Source organism: Zootoca vivipara, chromosome 16 (genome assembly GCF_965207765.1).
Source record: "Zootoca vivipara chromosome 16, rZooViv2.hap1.1, whole genome shotgun sequence".
Taxonomy (NCBI): domain Eukaryota; kingdom Metazoa; phylum Chordata; class Lepidosauria; order Squamata; family Lacertidae; genus Zootoca; species Zootoca vivipara.
In genome coordinates, this window is record NC_142599.1 from 21,814,937 (window position 1) to 21,830,223 (window position 15,287).

The following is a 15,287-nucleotide window of genomic DNA, read 5'->3' on the forward strand; positions in this document are numbered from 1 at the left end:
TTGTTTTCAAATCTGCAATATGTTATTAACTGTGTTCTTACATTGCTTTGACATTTCCTTTACTTTGAAATGGGTGTGTTACATTAAACAGCAGAGTGCATGATAAATAACCTAGTATTTATGGAAACCAAACTGCAGCAGAATGGAAACAGAGCTGATTGTGATGGATACAGGTTGGAAGGGAAATTTCTGCCTTCTTGCATCCTTAATGCACACGCAGTTGATTTATCATCAATTAATCAACTAAAACTCAGCTATCAAATCAATGCAAGACAGCTCTAGACATCATAGAGCATCTCTTTGCTCTCTTCCTGTCTTCTTCTCTTTGTCTCTTTCTTTCAATTGTGAATGTGCCTTGTCTTTTTTTGCATTCTCTAATGAGAAATAATCATCACAAAAAGATGATTTACACCCTAAAGACCTTCCATTTAGGTCCCCTGCTCATTAATAGCATTTTCCTCAGAGTCCACATATCGCCCTTTGCAGTCTGATACAAGGACATCAACTTTCCCAAAGCACACACAGTATGTAATACATTTTGTAGGGGAAATCACATTCCCTTGTTTTATAGCTATGGAGCACACTTCTAAAACTAGAGAGATCAGAGCCTGCTGCATGTGCTTAGGAGATTGCTGTTCCATTCAAAAGTTTTTGGACACTGCAAACAGGTTCTGAGACACTAGCCAAATCTAAGTCTCCTACCATAATAATAATAATAATTTATTATTTATACCCCGCCCATCTGGCTGGGTTTCCCCGGCCACTCTGGGCGGCTTCCAACAGAAAAATGAAATAAAATAATTTATTAAACATGAAAAGCCTCCCTAAAAAGGGCTGCCTTCAGATGTCTTCTAAAAATCTGGTACCTGTTTTTCTCTTTGACATCTGATGGGAGGGTGTTCCACAGGGCGGGCGCCACCACCGAGAAGGCCCTCTGCTTGGTTCCCTGCAACTTGGCTTCTCGCAACGAGGGAACCGTCAGAAGGCCCTCGGTACTGGACCTCAGTGTCCAGGCAGAACGATGGGGGTGGAGACACTCCTTCAGGTATACAGGACCGAGGCCATTTAGGGCTTTAAAGGTCAGCACCAACACTTTGAACTGTGCTCGGAAGCGTACTGGGAGCCAATGTAGATCTTTCAAGACCGGTGTTATGTGGTCTCGGCGGCCGCTCCCAATCACCAATCTAGCTGCCGCATTCTGGATTAGTTGTAGTTTCCGGGTCACCTTCAAAGGTAGCCCCACGTAGAGCGCATTGCAGTAGTCCAAGCGAGAGATAACTAGAGCATGCACCACTCTGGCGAGACAGTGTGCAGGCAGGTAGGCTCTCAGCCTGCATAACAGATGGAGTTGGTAAACAGCTGCCCTGGACACAGAATTGACCTGCGCCTCCATGGACAGCTGTGAGTCCAGAATGACTCCCAGGCTGCGCACCTGGTCCTTCAGGGGCACAATTACCCCATTCAGGGCCAGGGAGTCCTCCACACCTGCCTGCCTCCTGTCCCCCCCACCCAAACAGTACTTCTGTCTTAATCTCAACGTTTACATGTGTGATGTGGAAAGGGAATCCACAGGTGCCCCTGTGCTTATTTAATTTCCATCTGCTGCGTTTACACTCCATAACCACCAGATGGCAATATAAGAACAGTTTACATATGGCAATGAATCTTAGCCATGACCTGGCACCCCTTGCTTAGTTGCCTTCCAGTTCTTCATCTTCATGCAGATAACGCTGATTTATTTCCTCTTCAAATAGCACAGAGATATCCATGAACCTTGTTTTCTGAGGGCTAGGGGGCGACTCTGAGACACACAATCAGATTTATGGGGCAGGAGGAGAATTCTGAGACAGAGTCCCCCAAGTGTGTCTCAGGGACACTTACATCCTTGGTCCAGATGGAAAAGGCACTCGCTCACTTAGTCAAACCAACTCAGCTCAAAATGCGCTGCCCTCAGACGTGCAATCTAAAAAGACACATCACAAAAGGAAAAGGGATGGAGAGGGCAGAGTAAGACAACCAAACTATATATGATCATATGACAAAGGACAATTTAGCAAGGTGTACAAGTAAGGCATTATACTTCAGCCCAGTATACCTGAAGGAGTATCTCCACCCCCATCGTTCAGCCCGGACACTGAGGTCCAGGTCCGAGAGCCTTCTGGCGGTTCCCTCCCTGCAAAAAGTGAGGTTACAGGGAACCAGGCAGAGGGCCTTTTTGGTGGTGGTGCCTGCCCTATGGAACACCCTCCCATCAAATGTCAAGGAAATAAACAAGTATCTGACTTTTAGAAGACATCTGAAGGCAAAGGGGAGTTTTTAATGTTTGATGTTTTATCGTGTTTTTAATATTGATGTTTTATCATGTTTTTAATATTCTGTTGGGAGCCACCCAGAGTGGTTGGGGAAACCCAGCCAGATGGGTGGGGTATCATCATCATCATCATCATACTTTATAAGCTCACCAACTTATAAAGGTTGAAAATTGAACATCTCCCGATTTCTTGGCAGGTCCATACAGTCAACCACCTTGTCAAGTGGTGTGTGTGTGTGTGTGTGTGTGTGTGTGTGTGTGAGAGAGAGAGAGAGAGAGAGAGAGAGAGAGAGAGAGAGAGAGAGAGAGAGAGAGAGAGAGAGAATGATAAGTTGCCCTTTGGTACTGTAAACTGGTTGATTTCATTCACCAGGAAAGCAGGATAAAGACCAAGGGCTTAGAGCCAAAGCTTAATCCCAAAGGAAAACAATTAAGTCTGTTTGGAAAAAAGGAGGAGATAATAGCCCTGTGGAAGAGAGAGCTCAGGACTGGTTGGAGAGCCCTTCAACAGGAAGAATTGGAGGGAAAAGTTTGGAGGCTCTTGAAAACATTGGCAGGGAAAGTTCTGAGATGGAAATCATGCGCTAGAATGAAATATATTAAGAGGGGTAAACACAAGCCCAGAAGGAGAGACCAGAGAAAAAGGGTGCTGGTGAAGGTCCTAATCCTACACACACTTATCTGAGAGTAACTCCCACTGGACTCTATGGACTTGCTTGTGTAAATGATGTAGTAGTAGTATCCTTGGGTGGGGGGGACCTATGGATAAATATCTCATCTATGGGGAAATTAAAGTTTACAGGAATAACATAGTAAGCAGCAGATTGTTGAAAGAATTAATGATGTTGGGGCTTAAGATAATAAAAAATGTGTTTTAAAACTGCTAATAAAAAGGAATAAAAAACCATCAGGAAAGGAGGGGTAGGAAGTCAAGAAGAAGGTATGTATGTATGTATGTATATATGTATGTACGGTATGTACGCATATATGTATGTATTAAACAACTGTATATGATTATTATTAGTAATAATAATAATAATACCCCACCCATCTGCCTGGGTTTCCTCAGCCACTCTGGGCAGCTTCCAGCAAAATATAAAAACATAATAAAATGTCAAACATTAAAAATTTCCCTATTCAGGGCTGCCTTCAGATGTCTTCTAAAAGTTGTGTAGTTCTTTTATCTCCTAGACATCTGATGGGAGGGCATTCCACAGGGAGGGTAAAGGTAAAGGTAAAGGGACCCCTGACCATTAGGTCCAGTACCGGATGACTCTGGGGTTGTGACGCTCATCTCGCTTTACTGGCCGAGGGAGCCGGCGTTTGTCCACAGACAGCTTCCGGGTTATGTAACCAGCTTGACAAAGCCGCTTCTGGCGAAGCAGAGCAGTGCACGGAAACGCCGTTTACCTTCCTGCCGAAGCAGTACCTACCGTATATATCTACTTGCACTTGATGTGCTTTCAAACTGCTAGGTTGGCAGGAGCAGGGACCAAGCAACGGGGGCTCACCTCATCGCGGGGATTCGAACCACCAACCTTCTGATCAGCAAGCCCTAGGCTCAGTGGTTTAACCCACAGCACCACCCGCGTCCCAGGGAGGGGTGCCACTGCCTAGAAGGCCCTCTGTCAGGTTCCCTGCAACTTCAGCGTTTCCAAATATATATCTACATATCTCTCACATAGTAAGGCAGGAGTGGTGGAAGGGCCACATGACAGCCTTCTAGGGGCCAGGTGATGATGGGCAGAGTCTGAGGCAGAAAAGCTAGCAGAGTGACTGGTGCAGATTTTAGCAAGCTCGATTCTGCCCATGCTCCTCTCTGCCCTCTCTCAGGGCAAGCAAGAGTTATTAGAGTTCAAGGAATTGAGAAAAAACCACACTCAAGGACAGAGTGAGCCAGGAGTGGTGAGGGCTGTGCCCTAGGAAGGGGATGTGGACTCGGGGACATCCCAAGGGCTGGATGGAGAGGCTGGGGGGGGGCTGCATTTGTCCTACAGGCCTGCAGTCACACACACACCCCACCCGCATAGTAAGGAAGTACTCTGGTCCCCATATCCTATGCTTGCTTACCCATGGAACTTCTGCAATAGAACTTCATTGCATGCAGAAGTACCCAGGTTCAATCTTTAGCAGCTGGGAAAGACTTCCTTTCTGAACACCTGCTTGGCAGGGGGTTGGACTGGATGGCCCTTGTGGTCTCTTCCAATTCTATGATTCTATGATATCCTGGAGAGCTGCTCCCAGACAAGATTGTTCTAGAAAGGCCAATGAACTGAATCAGCACAAGGCCGCTTCCTATGTGTCCCGTCACTAAGCCAGCAATGAAAATCATTGTGAATAGCAAAGTGAGGACGTCTCCACCTCCACCTGCAAAATCCACCTAGACGGAAAGATGTGCCCAGATGCCACCCAGGTGGGAGGGCATTCCCTTGGGGGCCATGACAGAGAAGTGAATTGCCACTCTTTGTAATGATGTTGCTTTCTGACCTCGCTGTTTATAACACACACACCAAAACAACAACAACACATTCCATTTTAGGATTCCGTTAGTCACTAAAATAATATAAATGCTCCTGTGATAGACAAAACAGAGTAATTTTTTAAAAATAATAATTATATTCCAATTTATATTTGGCCTTTGGCTTCATTAGCTGCTCTGATGAACATGAAAGGATGCTGTTTCTATGGTGGCAGTTCTAGAGCTTTGAGGATGGGATGCTCAAAAGGGCTTCATTTGCTGAGGCTCAGCCAGCTAGCTAGGACTATCCTCCAGGTTGAGGGCCTGCAGTGCCCCTGTGTCCAGAAGTTCTCCCTCTTTTGCTAATGCTGCTGGATCTGTTGGCCATAGCTGCCAAGTTTTCCCTTTTCTCGCGAGGAAGCCTATTCAGCATAAAGGAATTTCCCTTAAAAAAGGGAGAACTTGGCAGCTATGCTGTTGGCATCTCTGTAGTTTTATTGGTGGGTCTGTCAGGCTGTTGTTCTGAGAACTGGAATGTTTAGCAACTGGTTGCTCTACTTTTTTGGGGGGGGGGTGCAAATGTTCTGTTTTCTAAAAGGCGCATTTAGGTTAGTTGTAGTTTAACAAAAACAGCAACTGTGCCTTCTGTTGCCTAAGATTTTTTTACAAAAAATAATGGGAGGAGGAGGAGATGATAGATAGATAGATAGATAGATAGATAGATAGATAGATAGATAGATAGATACCGGTAGATCTCTGGGTGATTTGAAGTAGATCGGCATGGTTTTCTGACTTCGTTTAAACGATTGTTACAACAAAACGGCACCATGTCAGTTAGTGAAAGCCCTCCCAGCAGATGTCAAGGCAATAAGCAACTATTTTACTTTTAGAAGACAACTGAAGGCGGCCCTGTTTAGGGAAGTTTTTAATGTTTGATGCTGTACTGTTTTTAATATTTGGTTGGAAGCCGCCCAGAGTGGCTGGGGAGACTCAGCCAGATGGGCGGGGTACAAATAAATTATTATTATTATTATTATTATTGTGTCTCAGAAATTAAGAAAACTAGAATGAGGCAGTGGGTTGTGATGCTGCCGTTGTTTGGAAGGACTGTGTGTTCAAAACAAATCCAGGATTATTTAATTCTGTCTGTCTGTGGCAACTGGCTCTGATGAATGGATCGCGGGGTTCAAATAAATACACAAATAAAGTAGATCCCTCCAGCCGTGAAATCCGCCCATCCCTTCTGGAAGAGTCTGAACGAGGTTACTCTTTGGGAAATACCCCTTGGATCTTTCGCAGAGTATTTGGGGGCAGTGGGAGGGGCCCCCCCTCCGGCCTCTTTCGGCGCACCTTCTCCGCTCGGTCGGAATTTTAGCTGCGCCTCGGTTAAGAGGTCGCTTCTACCAGGTCTTAAGAGCTGGAGATCGGAGCTGTTTTCAACCATCCGCTTTGACTTCAAAGCTCTCGGAACTGGAATAAAATTAGCCCTTGTGCAAAACAAACAAACAAACCTGCCTTTGTTTCCCTTTTACAGTATTTTTAAATTTAGCTGACTTTATTCCTGCACTTTGAGGCGGAAGGGGAAATTATTTTGCTAAAGGAAATAAAAATGGGCCCAGCTTGTAGAGAGAGGTTGGAAAGCATTTTCTAGACTCCCACTCCAAACCTATTTGAATTTGGCGGGGATATGATTAAGAAATAGATGGGATCGGTGCGACGCATAGCCGGAGGCAGCAATGCTTCTGAATACCAGTTGCTGGAAACCCGACAGGAGCGGAGAGTTGCTCTTCCTTGTTTGGGAAGTTGTTGGGGGGGGTGGAGGTACCGGGGATTGAACCTAGGTAGACCTTCTGCGTGGAAAGTAGATGCTCTACCACTGAACTATATGGTCCTCTACCAGAATAAGGGATCTAGTAAAAGAGATGCGGTTGGCACTCTCCTTTACCGCCCCAGTGGTTCCCTTTGAACGCCCTGGAAAATCATCACACACAATAGACTCACAAAACTGTGAAGTTGGAAGGGACCCCCAGGGTTATCTAGTCGACCCCCCTGCAATGCAGGAATCACAACATCATAATCCCCAACAGATGGCCATCCAACCACTGTTGAAAAAAGGGAAGAGGATCTCCAACCCATAGCTGTCAAGTTCTCCCTTTTTTTTAAGGGAAATTGAAATTCCCTTATGCTGAATAGGCTTCCTCGCGAGAAAGGGGAAAGCTTGACAGCTATGCTCCAACCTCTCTCCGAAGCTAAACTCATTTCTTCGGAAATGTCTGTCTGTTCTCGGATTAGATGTGTTTAATATCCAGGAGCTAACCCCCCAAACCAGGACAACTGGGGTGGAGGGGGCTTTGGGGAGCCTGATCCCTACTGAAATTAATAGGGTGCGCAGGAGGATCCAACGAATGACTATGGACTGCGTTCAATACCTAGGATTTTAACGCAAAGGATTGCAGCCGGACGCTATGCACGTTTATTCCATAGCCGCAGGGGTTGCCTTAGACCGGGGCCAGCCCATTGCTCCACCCAGCTCAGTATTTTTGCCACGGTCAGTGGCTGTCCAGGCTTTTCAGAGAGGAGATGTTTTCCCAGCCCTTCCTGGATTTGTCGCCCGGGGATCGAACCTGCGATCTTATGCGCGCAAAGCGGATACTCTGTCACGGAGCTACGGCGCCCCTGCCCTGCAGAACCTTATCAAAGAACCGCCCCAAAGGAAACACGTTTTAAAATTGCGGTCTGATCCGAGGCAAGTTTGCTAGGAAACAACCAAGTCCCGGTGCGGTTTACTGACACTTCCTTCTGGCTTAGCGTGTAGCTAAGGCACACACGTGCACAATACAAGCCTCCGAGACGTCTACTCCACAGTAAGCCTCAATGAATTCGGTAGGGCCTACTCCCGCGTAAGTGGTTATAGGACTGCCGCCTTAGCCTGCCATCTCCTATAGCGGGGAATGGGGCGTGGGGGACAGCTGAATATATTGAGACTGACTTCTGCGTAAAGAGAGAGAGAATTAGGCAGCGTAAGGTGGAAATAGCGATTTCTGCCTTCATCCCTCAGTGCGGCCCAAAATTCCTAATCACCTGCGATCCTTTTGATACCTGCCATTCAATAAAGCAAAACACAACACGGTCTTCTGAGTAGCGCTTTCAGGACCATAAATTTATTCTAGTATCCTAATCTCCGAGTGGAATCGGGCAGGCTGGTTGTCCGAACTGTTTTTAAACCACGCTTAAAATTTACTTTATGATGGCTTTTATTTCATTTTCCCGCTCCTGCAATCCAAGTACTCTTGCTAATAGCAATTGCAATCGTGTATGAGGATTGATGACGATGACGGGGTGGGTGGGTGGGTATTCAACCTGAGTTCAGAGTAGACCCATTGAAATTAGCGCACATGTCTCAGTTAATATCAGTAGGTCTACTGTGAGTGAAGCTTACCCAACAAATTTATCATTATTGTTGCAATACTTCATTCCTTCCCGTCTGAATGAATCAACTCGGGTTTTGCAAACTCTCGTTTACATTCTGCCTGCTATACCAGAGCAACGTCTGCAACACGAAGCGAGACTTCCATTCCTTACGTTACAAGCAGATGCTCCTCTCTAGGAAACCTGTGAACAGGACTCGAGCACCGCCGCCGCCGCACTCTCCCCTCGTGCAATTCCCAGCAATCTGGCATTCTGGCTTTCAGAAGCCTTCGTTTGCCCTGGCCTTCAGCCCAGTCCATTGCGTTTCTTCCGTGGCAAGGCACCGCCATCCCATAGACTGCTTCTAAGCACCAACAGAGCGCCTATCGCAACCAAAGCGCGTAAGAGGCGGCGACATGATAGAAGTTTACAGATACGAAATGTTGCATGGAGATGGAGATGGAGATGGAGATGGAGATGGAGATGGAGATGGAGATGGAGATGGAGATGGAGATGGAGATGGAGATGGAGATACGTCCCCCGCCCTCTCCTAATACCAGAACTGGGATGACACCCAAAGAAGCAGAATGCTGGGATATGTAGGGCGGGTAAAAGGAAGTCCCACAGCGCAGAGTTAAACTATGGAACTCACTCCCACAGGAGGCAGTGATGGCCACCAATTTGGAAAGCTTTAAAAGAGGATTATACAAATTCACAGAGGCATAGGAGCCAACTCATAGGAGAGGAGGGGTCTTCGCCCTCCCCCCATAAAATATTTGAGGGGGACTCCCCCCCCCTCAAGTTGATGGGCATTGCCATTCAAATGGTGTGTATGCCCCGTGTCAAGTGATCGATTCTGCAGGGCGGGGCGCTTCCCTCCCCACCCCAATTTTTTATTCAAGTTGGCACCGCTGCACAGCTATCTAGTAGACGACTGTCGATGGCTACTAACAAACACACACTCTGTTCTGCCTCCACATTTGGACCGCACCGCCCAGCAGAACATGCTGGGACGATGCAGATTCTGAGATAACTGTGGAGCCCGAGAGGCACCCAAGTACAGTACTCCTATCCAGATTGAGTTTGATCGGGTGTATGTGCCTTCCAGGTGGTAAGGAGGGCTTCCCTTTCGGTTTTTACACCACACTTCCGGTGGAGATGCATGCTGCAATGAGTGGGGCGATGAGATAATCTTTGGCCGTTATCTACCGAAGGTTACAGTACCGCCGGCGCCGGCCACATGTCACAAAGTCGGATTTGAACACGCCCAGATCCCTGTCTTAAATTGACTGGGCAATGTGCATTGTTGACACACGGAGCTGCCGTTTACTGGGTCAGGCAACTGAGCCAATGCTGTTGTTACTGGTTGTTACAGTGTCGGATTAGAGCCTGGGGGAGCAGAGTTCGAATCCCGACTCTACCAGGAACATAGCTGCCAAGTTATCCCCTTTTTTAAGGGATTTTCCCTTATGCTGAATAGGCTTCCTCGTGAGAAAAGGGAAAACTTGGCAGCTATGACCAGGAAGCTTCTTGGTCCAGCCGCTCACTTTTCAGCCTAACCTGCTCACGAGGTGGTTGTTGTGGGGATTAAAATAAGGAGCGGGTGGAATAATGTAAGCCACCTTAAGCTCCATGGAGAAAAATGTGGGGTATAAATGCAGTCAATAAATTTAGCTCAGTATTGCCGGCACTGACTGGCAGCAGCTCTCTAGGTTTTCAGGCAGGGGTCTCACCCAGCCCTGCTTGGAGATGCCCTTGGGGATTGAAGCTAAGACCTTCCGTGTGCAAAGCAGATGTTCTACCCCTGAGCTACAGCCCTTTGCTTAAAAGCAGCGGTAAGATGCTAGTCCTCATGGCTCCAAATAAAGGGCTGAATTAAGTAGGACCATAAGAGGCTGTCATTTATCAGTCGGAACACTGGTCCTTCTCGCTCAGTATTGCGACATTCTCGGCAGCAGCTCTCTCGGATTTCAGGCAAGGGTCTCTCGCAGCCCTACTTGGGAAGGTCTGGGGTCGAATCTGGACCTCTCTGCTTGCCAGGTAAGAGGTGCGACCCTTCGCCAATTGTTAGGACAACTCCTATGCAGAAACAGCAAAGTCCAAAAAACAAACAAACAGCAGCAGCAGCAGCACCAAGAAAAAATGCCCCTCAGAAAATCCCAAGCCACATAAAAACTACTACCTGTAGTTGTGTAACCAGCACAGGATAGTTAAAACAACCTTTTGATGGTTCAAGAGGAGGGAAGGCAGGCAGGTAAAGGGGATGGTGTACATTTCACTGGGAAGCTGAGAAGCAGAATCAGCGAGACTCCCGCCTAGAGTGGCAGCAGGCGTGGGGGGCAATAGGAGAAAATAACAAGGAGCCCTTGCTAGCGGAATGATCAGCTGTTTTCACCCACATGGTGTCCCTGTGTAAGTTTTGGACTACAGCTCCCATCGGCCCCCGGGGCGTCGTAGTCCAAAACCCTCTGAAAGACAGCCGGTTGGAGAAGACTGGGATAATGTAAACACTCCCCCGGAACTTGCTGGCTTTATAAGCAGTGCATTCAAGGGGCTGTAGGGTGATGACGGAAGAGAGAGACCTGTGCTTGCTAACAGAATGAGCCTCGAGTGCTGAAGGCCTGGGAGGTGGGGGGGGGCAAGAAAACTAGGGTAGCGTGTGGATTGGAGTAACCTGGACAAGGCAAGGCAGAGAGGCTTACACCATCAACATTTTGCTGCAGGTCCCACTTATCATTTTTTGTAGCTCTAGGGCAGGCATAGGCAACCTTGGCTCTCCAGATGTTTTGGAACTACAACTCCCATGATCCCTAGCTAACAGGGCCAGTGGTCAGGGATCATGGGAATTGTAGTTCCAAAACATCTGGAGAGCCAAGGTTGCCTATGCCTGCCCTAGGTAAACGTAAAGGGAACCCTGACCATAGGTCCAATCGTGACCGACTCTGGGGTTGCGGCGCTCATCTCGCGTTATTGGCCGAGGGAGCCGGAGTACAGCTTCCAGGTCATGTGGCCAGCATGACAAAGCCACTTCTGGTGAACCAGAGCAGCGCACGGAAACGCCGTTTACTTTCCCACTGGAGCGGTACCTATTTATCTACTTGCACTTTGACGTGCTTTCGAACTGCTAGGTTGGCAGGAGCTGGGACTGAGCAACGGGAGCTCACCCCGTCACAGGGATTTGAACCGCCAATCTTCTGAATCTTCTGATCAGCAAGCCCTAGGCTCAGTGGTTTAACCCACAGCGCCACCAGTGTCCATTGTAATTGTTGGGCCTGACTTAAGTCTATTATCTTCAGTGGGTCTACTCTGAGTAGGATTTAGACACAACCCGTAAATTACTGTATTTTAGTTCCTGCACTCTTTTTTCTTCCTTCTTCAAATTAGGTGTGCGTGGAGGGAGGTTATTCATTTGTTTTAAAATGTTCTATTTATTTAACATTTTACAAGTCCACACAGAAATCAGTGACAAATTCCTTGCCCACTATAAACCACGTTAAGCAAGGTGTGGATGTCTTATGAGTAAGCTCGGCTAGCAGGACTGAGCTGTCAATTCTGTCTCAAGGGGGGGGGAGGAGGAAGTGAGGAGGTCTTGATAAGTTTTAAAGACAAAAACATTTATTATGGTATTTAAAAATAAATATAAAAACACGATCCAGAGAACCCACTTCCTTAGATGTTTCTCACCAGTTGGGTCCACAAAATCTTTGTGCCAGAATCAGCTCATGGTGCCTTTAAGGCTCCACAAGCCTTCTCTTGGAAATTAAGACTGCTATGGAACAAAAGTTAAGGGGGAAAGGCGGTAGCTCAGTGGTAGAGTATTTGCCTTGCACGCAGGCGGCCACAGGTTCAATCCCCGGCGTCTCCAGGTAGAGCTGGGCGAAATCCCCGGCCTGAAACCCTGGAGAGGAGCTGCAAATCAGTGTTGACAATGCTGAGCAGATGGACCAATGGTCTGACTCGGTATAAGGCAATTTCCTATGTTCCTGTGAAAGGGGGCGGAGAGACTATCTTTGTCCTTGTTCGTACCCCGCTTCCGCCGATAGGTGGCGCTCTGTCCCTACGGAACGTCCGGGCCCGGCGCCGCAGTTGCAGCCTTGCCTCGGCTTGCAGAGCCATAAAATCTCTGGAGATATCAACCGAGGCGCCAGGTGAGCAATAGACAGGATAATCCACAGCGATTGCTCGCTGTTTATCTCCCACAACAAGCGCCACAAGAGTTACTCATTAACGCTGCTCTATATATTGTATAAGGAGAGAGTTCTGGGCTTAACGTTGCCCATCTTTTCCCTTTCTTTCCAAAAGCATTAAACTCGACCAACCATCTCCCAGAGAGCCCCGAGGCTGCTTTTACAGAGTTGGCACGAAGTATACAGTATTTGTGTGTTTCGGTGGAAGGAGGAAGTCCTTCGCAAATAAAATATGCAGGGCACAAATGCTGATAGCAATTTCCGCATCTAATTTTCTCTCTTCCGGGGCAGACTGTGAAACCTTTTGCTCCCCCGAATCACAGACCTCAAATCCCTCCATATCATTTGCACGTGTAAGTGTGTGCGTGTGTGCGTGTGTGTGTGTGTGTGTGTGTTAGTGTTAAAAATCCATGGCCAGCTTTGGGGCTCAGTTTCGTCTGAGGTTTCAGAGCCCGAGGCATCGCTAGGAATTGAATTCACTGGCAATTCCATCCCCTTCTGTCTGAGAGATAGCACAGCCTTAGGAGTTCAATTTCAGCTCTGCAGTGGCAGAGGCTCAAACTTACTGAGGCTTCCAACAAGTGCCTGGGCTGTACCTGTCTTTTATATACTCACTTGCTTACTTATTCATTCCCCACTTTTTTCCATGTGGCGTTAAATATCTCTGCCCCCTCCTCTGTGAGGTAGATTAGGCTGAAAAGATAGTGGTTGATCAAAGGTTCTGGGCCTAGCCAGGATTTATTTTAGGGAGTAGCAAGCTTTATGTTTTTTGTGGTGTGGGGGGCAGAACCGACACAATTGGACAGTTAGTTTAGTGTTTTTATTTATATACTTGATTGGGGGGCAGCTGCCCCCCTGGCTACACCCCATGGTCCCCAGTGAGCTTCATGGCTGAGCGGGATTCGATCCCACTGATCTTCAGTCCTAGTCCAAATGACTAGCCACTACACCAGACTGCTCTGCCTCTGTTCTCAGGGAAGAACTACCCTGTAGTGGAAGCTTCCCCCTCTTCTCCCTGCCTTACACGAAGAGATTTGACAATAATTACAACGATAATCGGTTGTTTTGTTTTTGTTTGGGGAAGCAGACATTAGGCTTCACCTGAACGCCGACGCTGGTTCCAGCCCTTCAGGAGAGATTGGTCTGGAAGCCAGCCTTTTGATGATGTACCTCGCTGATATACCTTCCAGACCTACCTGCCATGTTAGTGTGTTGCTACAAAAATATAGCAAGGCTCCTTAAACACTGACTTGTAGGAAGGTCTTGTCTTGTGGCCTCTTTTTTTCAATTTCTGTAAATATCTGGTGTCTAAGGTCCAAGACTCATTTCCTTTTTCTCCTCTTTTAAAAAAAAAGTTGTGTTTCTGAGATTACACTTAAACACACGCAAATAATCAGGCAGCTCTAAAGATGCCGTGACCTGCAGTCTGACCTGAGAATCAGTGGGCTTTACTTCCGAGTAAAAGGTAAGTATGCAAAGAACTTCCAGGTAAGTATGCAAAGAACAACAGCTTTATTGTGTTACTGTATATGGTAGGATGCCCCTGAAAGCTGGCATGGGTCCATAGGTCCAGCATCAATTTGGAAAACAGAAATTCTGTTGATACAGTACCAAGGTGGCATAGAGACAGCCACCTTCTTCGGGCTTCTGCGAAAGATCTCATTTTTTTGGGCAAGCCCCTATTTCACATGTCAAATCTGTAAAGTACAGACGTGGGTTTTAGTTCGTAGGGGGGCCAAGAATCCTAGGCACGAGCTGTACCAATTTATCGGCAAGCACCGCCTCAGTTTGTGGCCGAGTTCTTTCGAAAAAACGCAGTGGCGTGAGGGTATTTTGCAACTTTCCCCCGTGTTTTTCCCAGGAGGAGGTGGAAGAACTTGCTTTTCGAGACGAGAGAGCAAGAGGTTAGATTTACGACCAGAGACAGTTTGGATGACCACGGTGTGCCTCTCGGAGTTTTCTCGTTCCCTTCCCAATCAAGGAATTGAAGACTCTCTTAGTCAATAGAAGTCCGATTTTCGCCAATAGCAGTCATAGGAACGCGGGAGAGAGGTAGTGACATACCAGCTCGGCTCCTGGCCCTTTCTCAGTCTTCAAATAAATGAGATTTCGGTGCTGGATAGCCGTCAAGAGAGCTGATGGACGTGGAGAGAGGTATGGTCGTGCCTTCGCCAAGGGGGGGGGGGACTGATCTCATGGAATCCATTCCGGTTTGATCTCCGACCCTTCTTCACGCGGAGCAGACGGATCCAAGATTTCGCAAGCTGCCTATATTCCACTAGATCTATCGCCATTCGGCCATCATTTAAAGAACGCCCAGAAATCTGACGCTAGTCCCCTTTGAACAGAATTTGGGGGTGCTTTAGATACCCACCCTAATGCACTTCTCCCGTGTCTGAGACTGAAGCTCTGCTGCGCGTTTGTGTGTGTGTGTGTGTGTGTGTGTGTGTGTGTGTGTGTACAGCGCGCTCCTAACACAGGTTTATTCAAAAGTAACACTGGCTATTTTGCGTGAGAGGGTGAAGTTGCGTTTTGTTCCATTTATTGAGATCTTTGTTAATTTCTCGCCAAAGAGGGTTGTAGCTGCGGAGGTTTTTGTTGAGGTTTCTGGATATTAAAAACATTTTTTTTTAAAAAAAAAAATGTAACTGGCTGTTCTCAATGAGATTGTTATTCCCTCGGAAGCGAGCTGAGGACTGCAGCCTTCAGATGAGAATGAAACTGGATTCGTAAACTGAGTGGCCCTATCCATGCATGTTTACTTGCAAGTAAGCGAGCAAACGACGCGACCTTACAAACCGTACCCCTCACGCATCTGAGAAAGCGGTCTGTTGCCCCCAGTAGCTTTTGCAACAGGAAATCTGGTCTTCAAAGTGCCGCAAGGCTGTTCTGTCGGTTGTTGCTTACTGTATACACCTCTAGA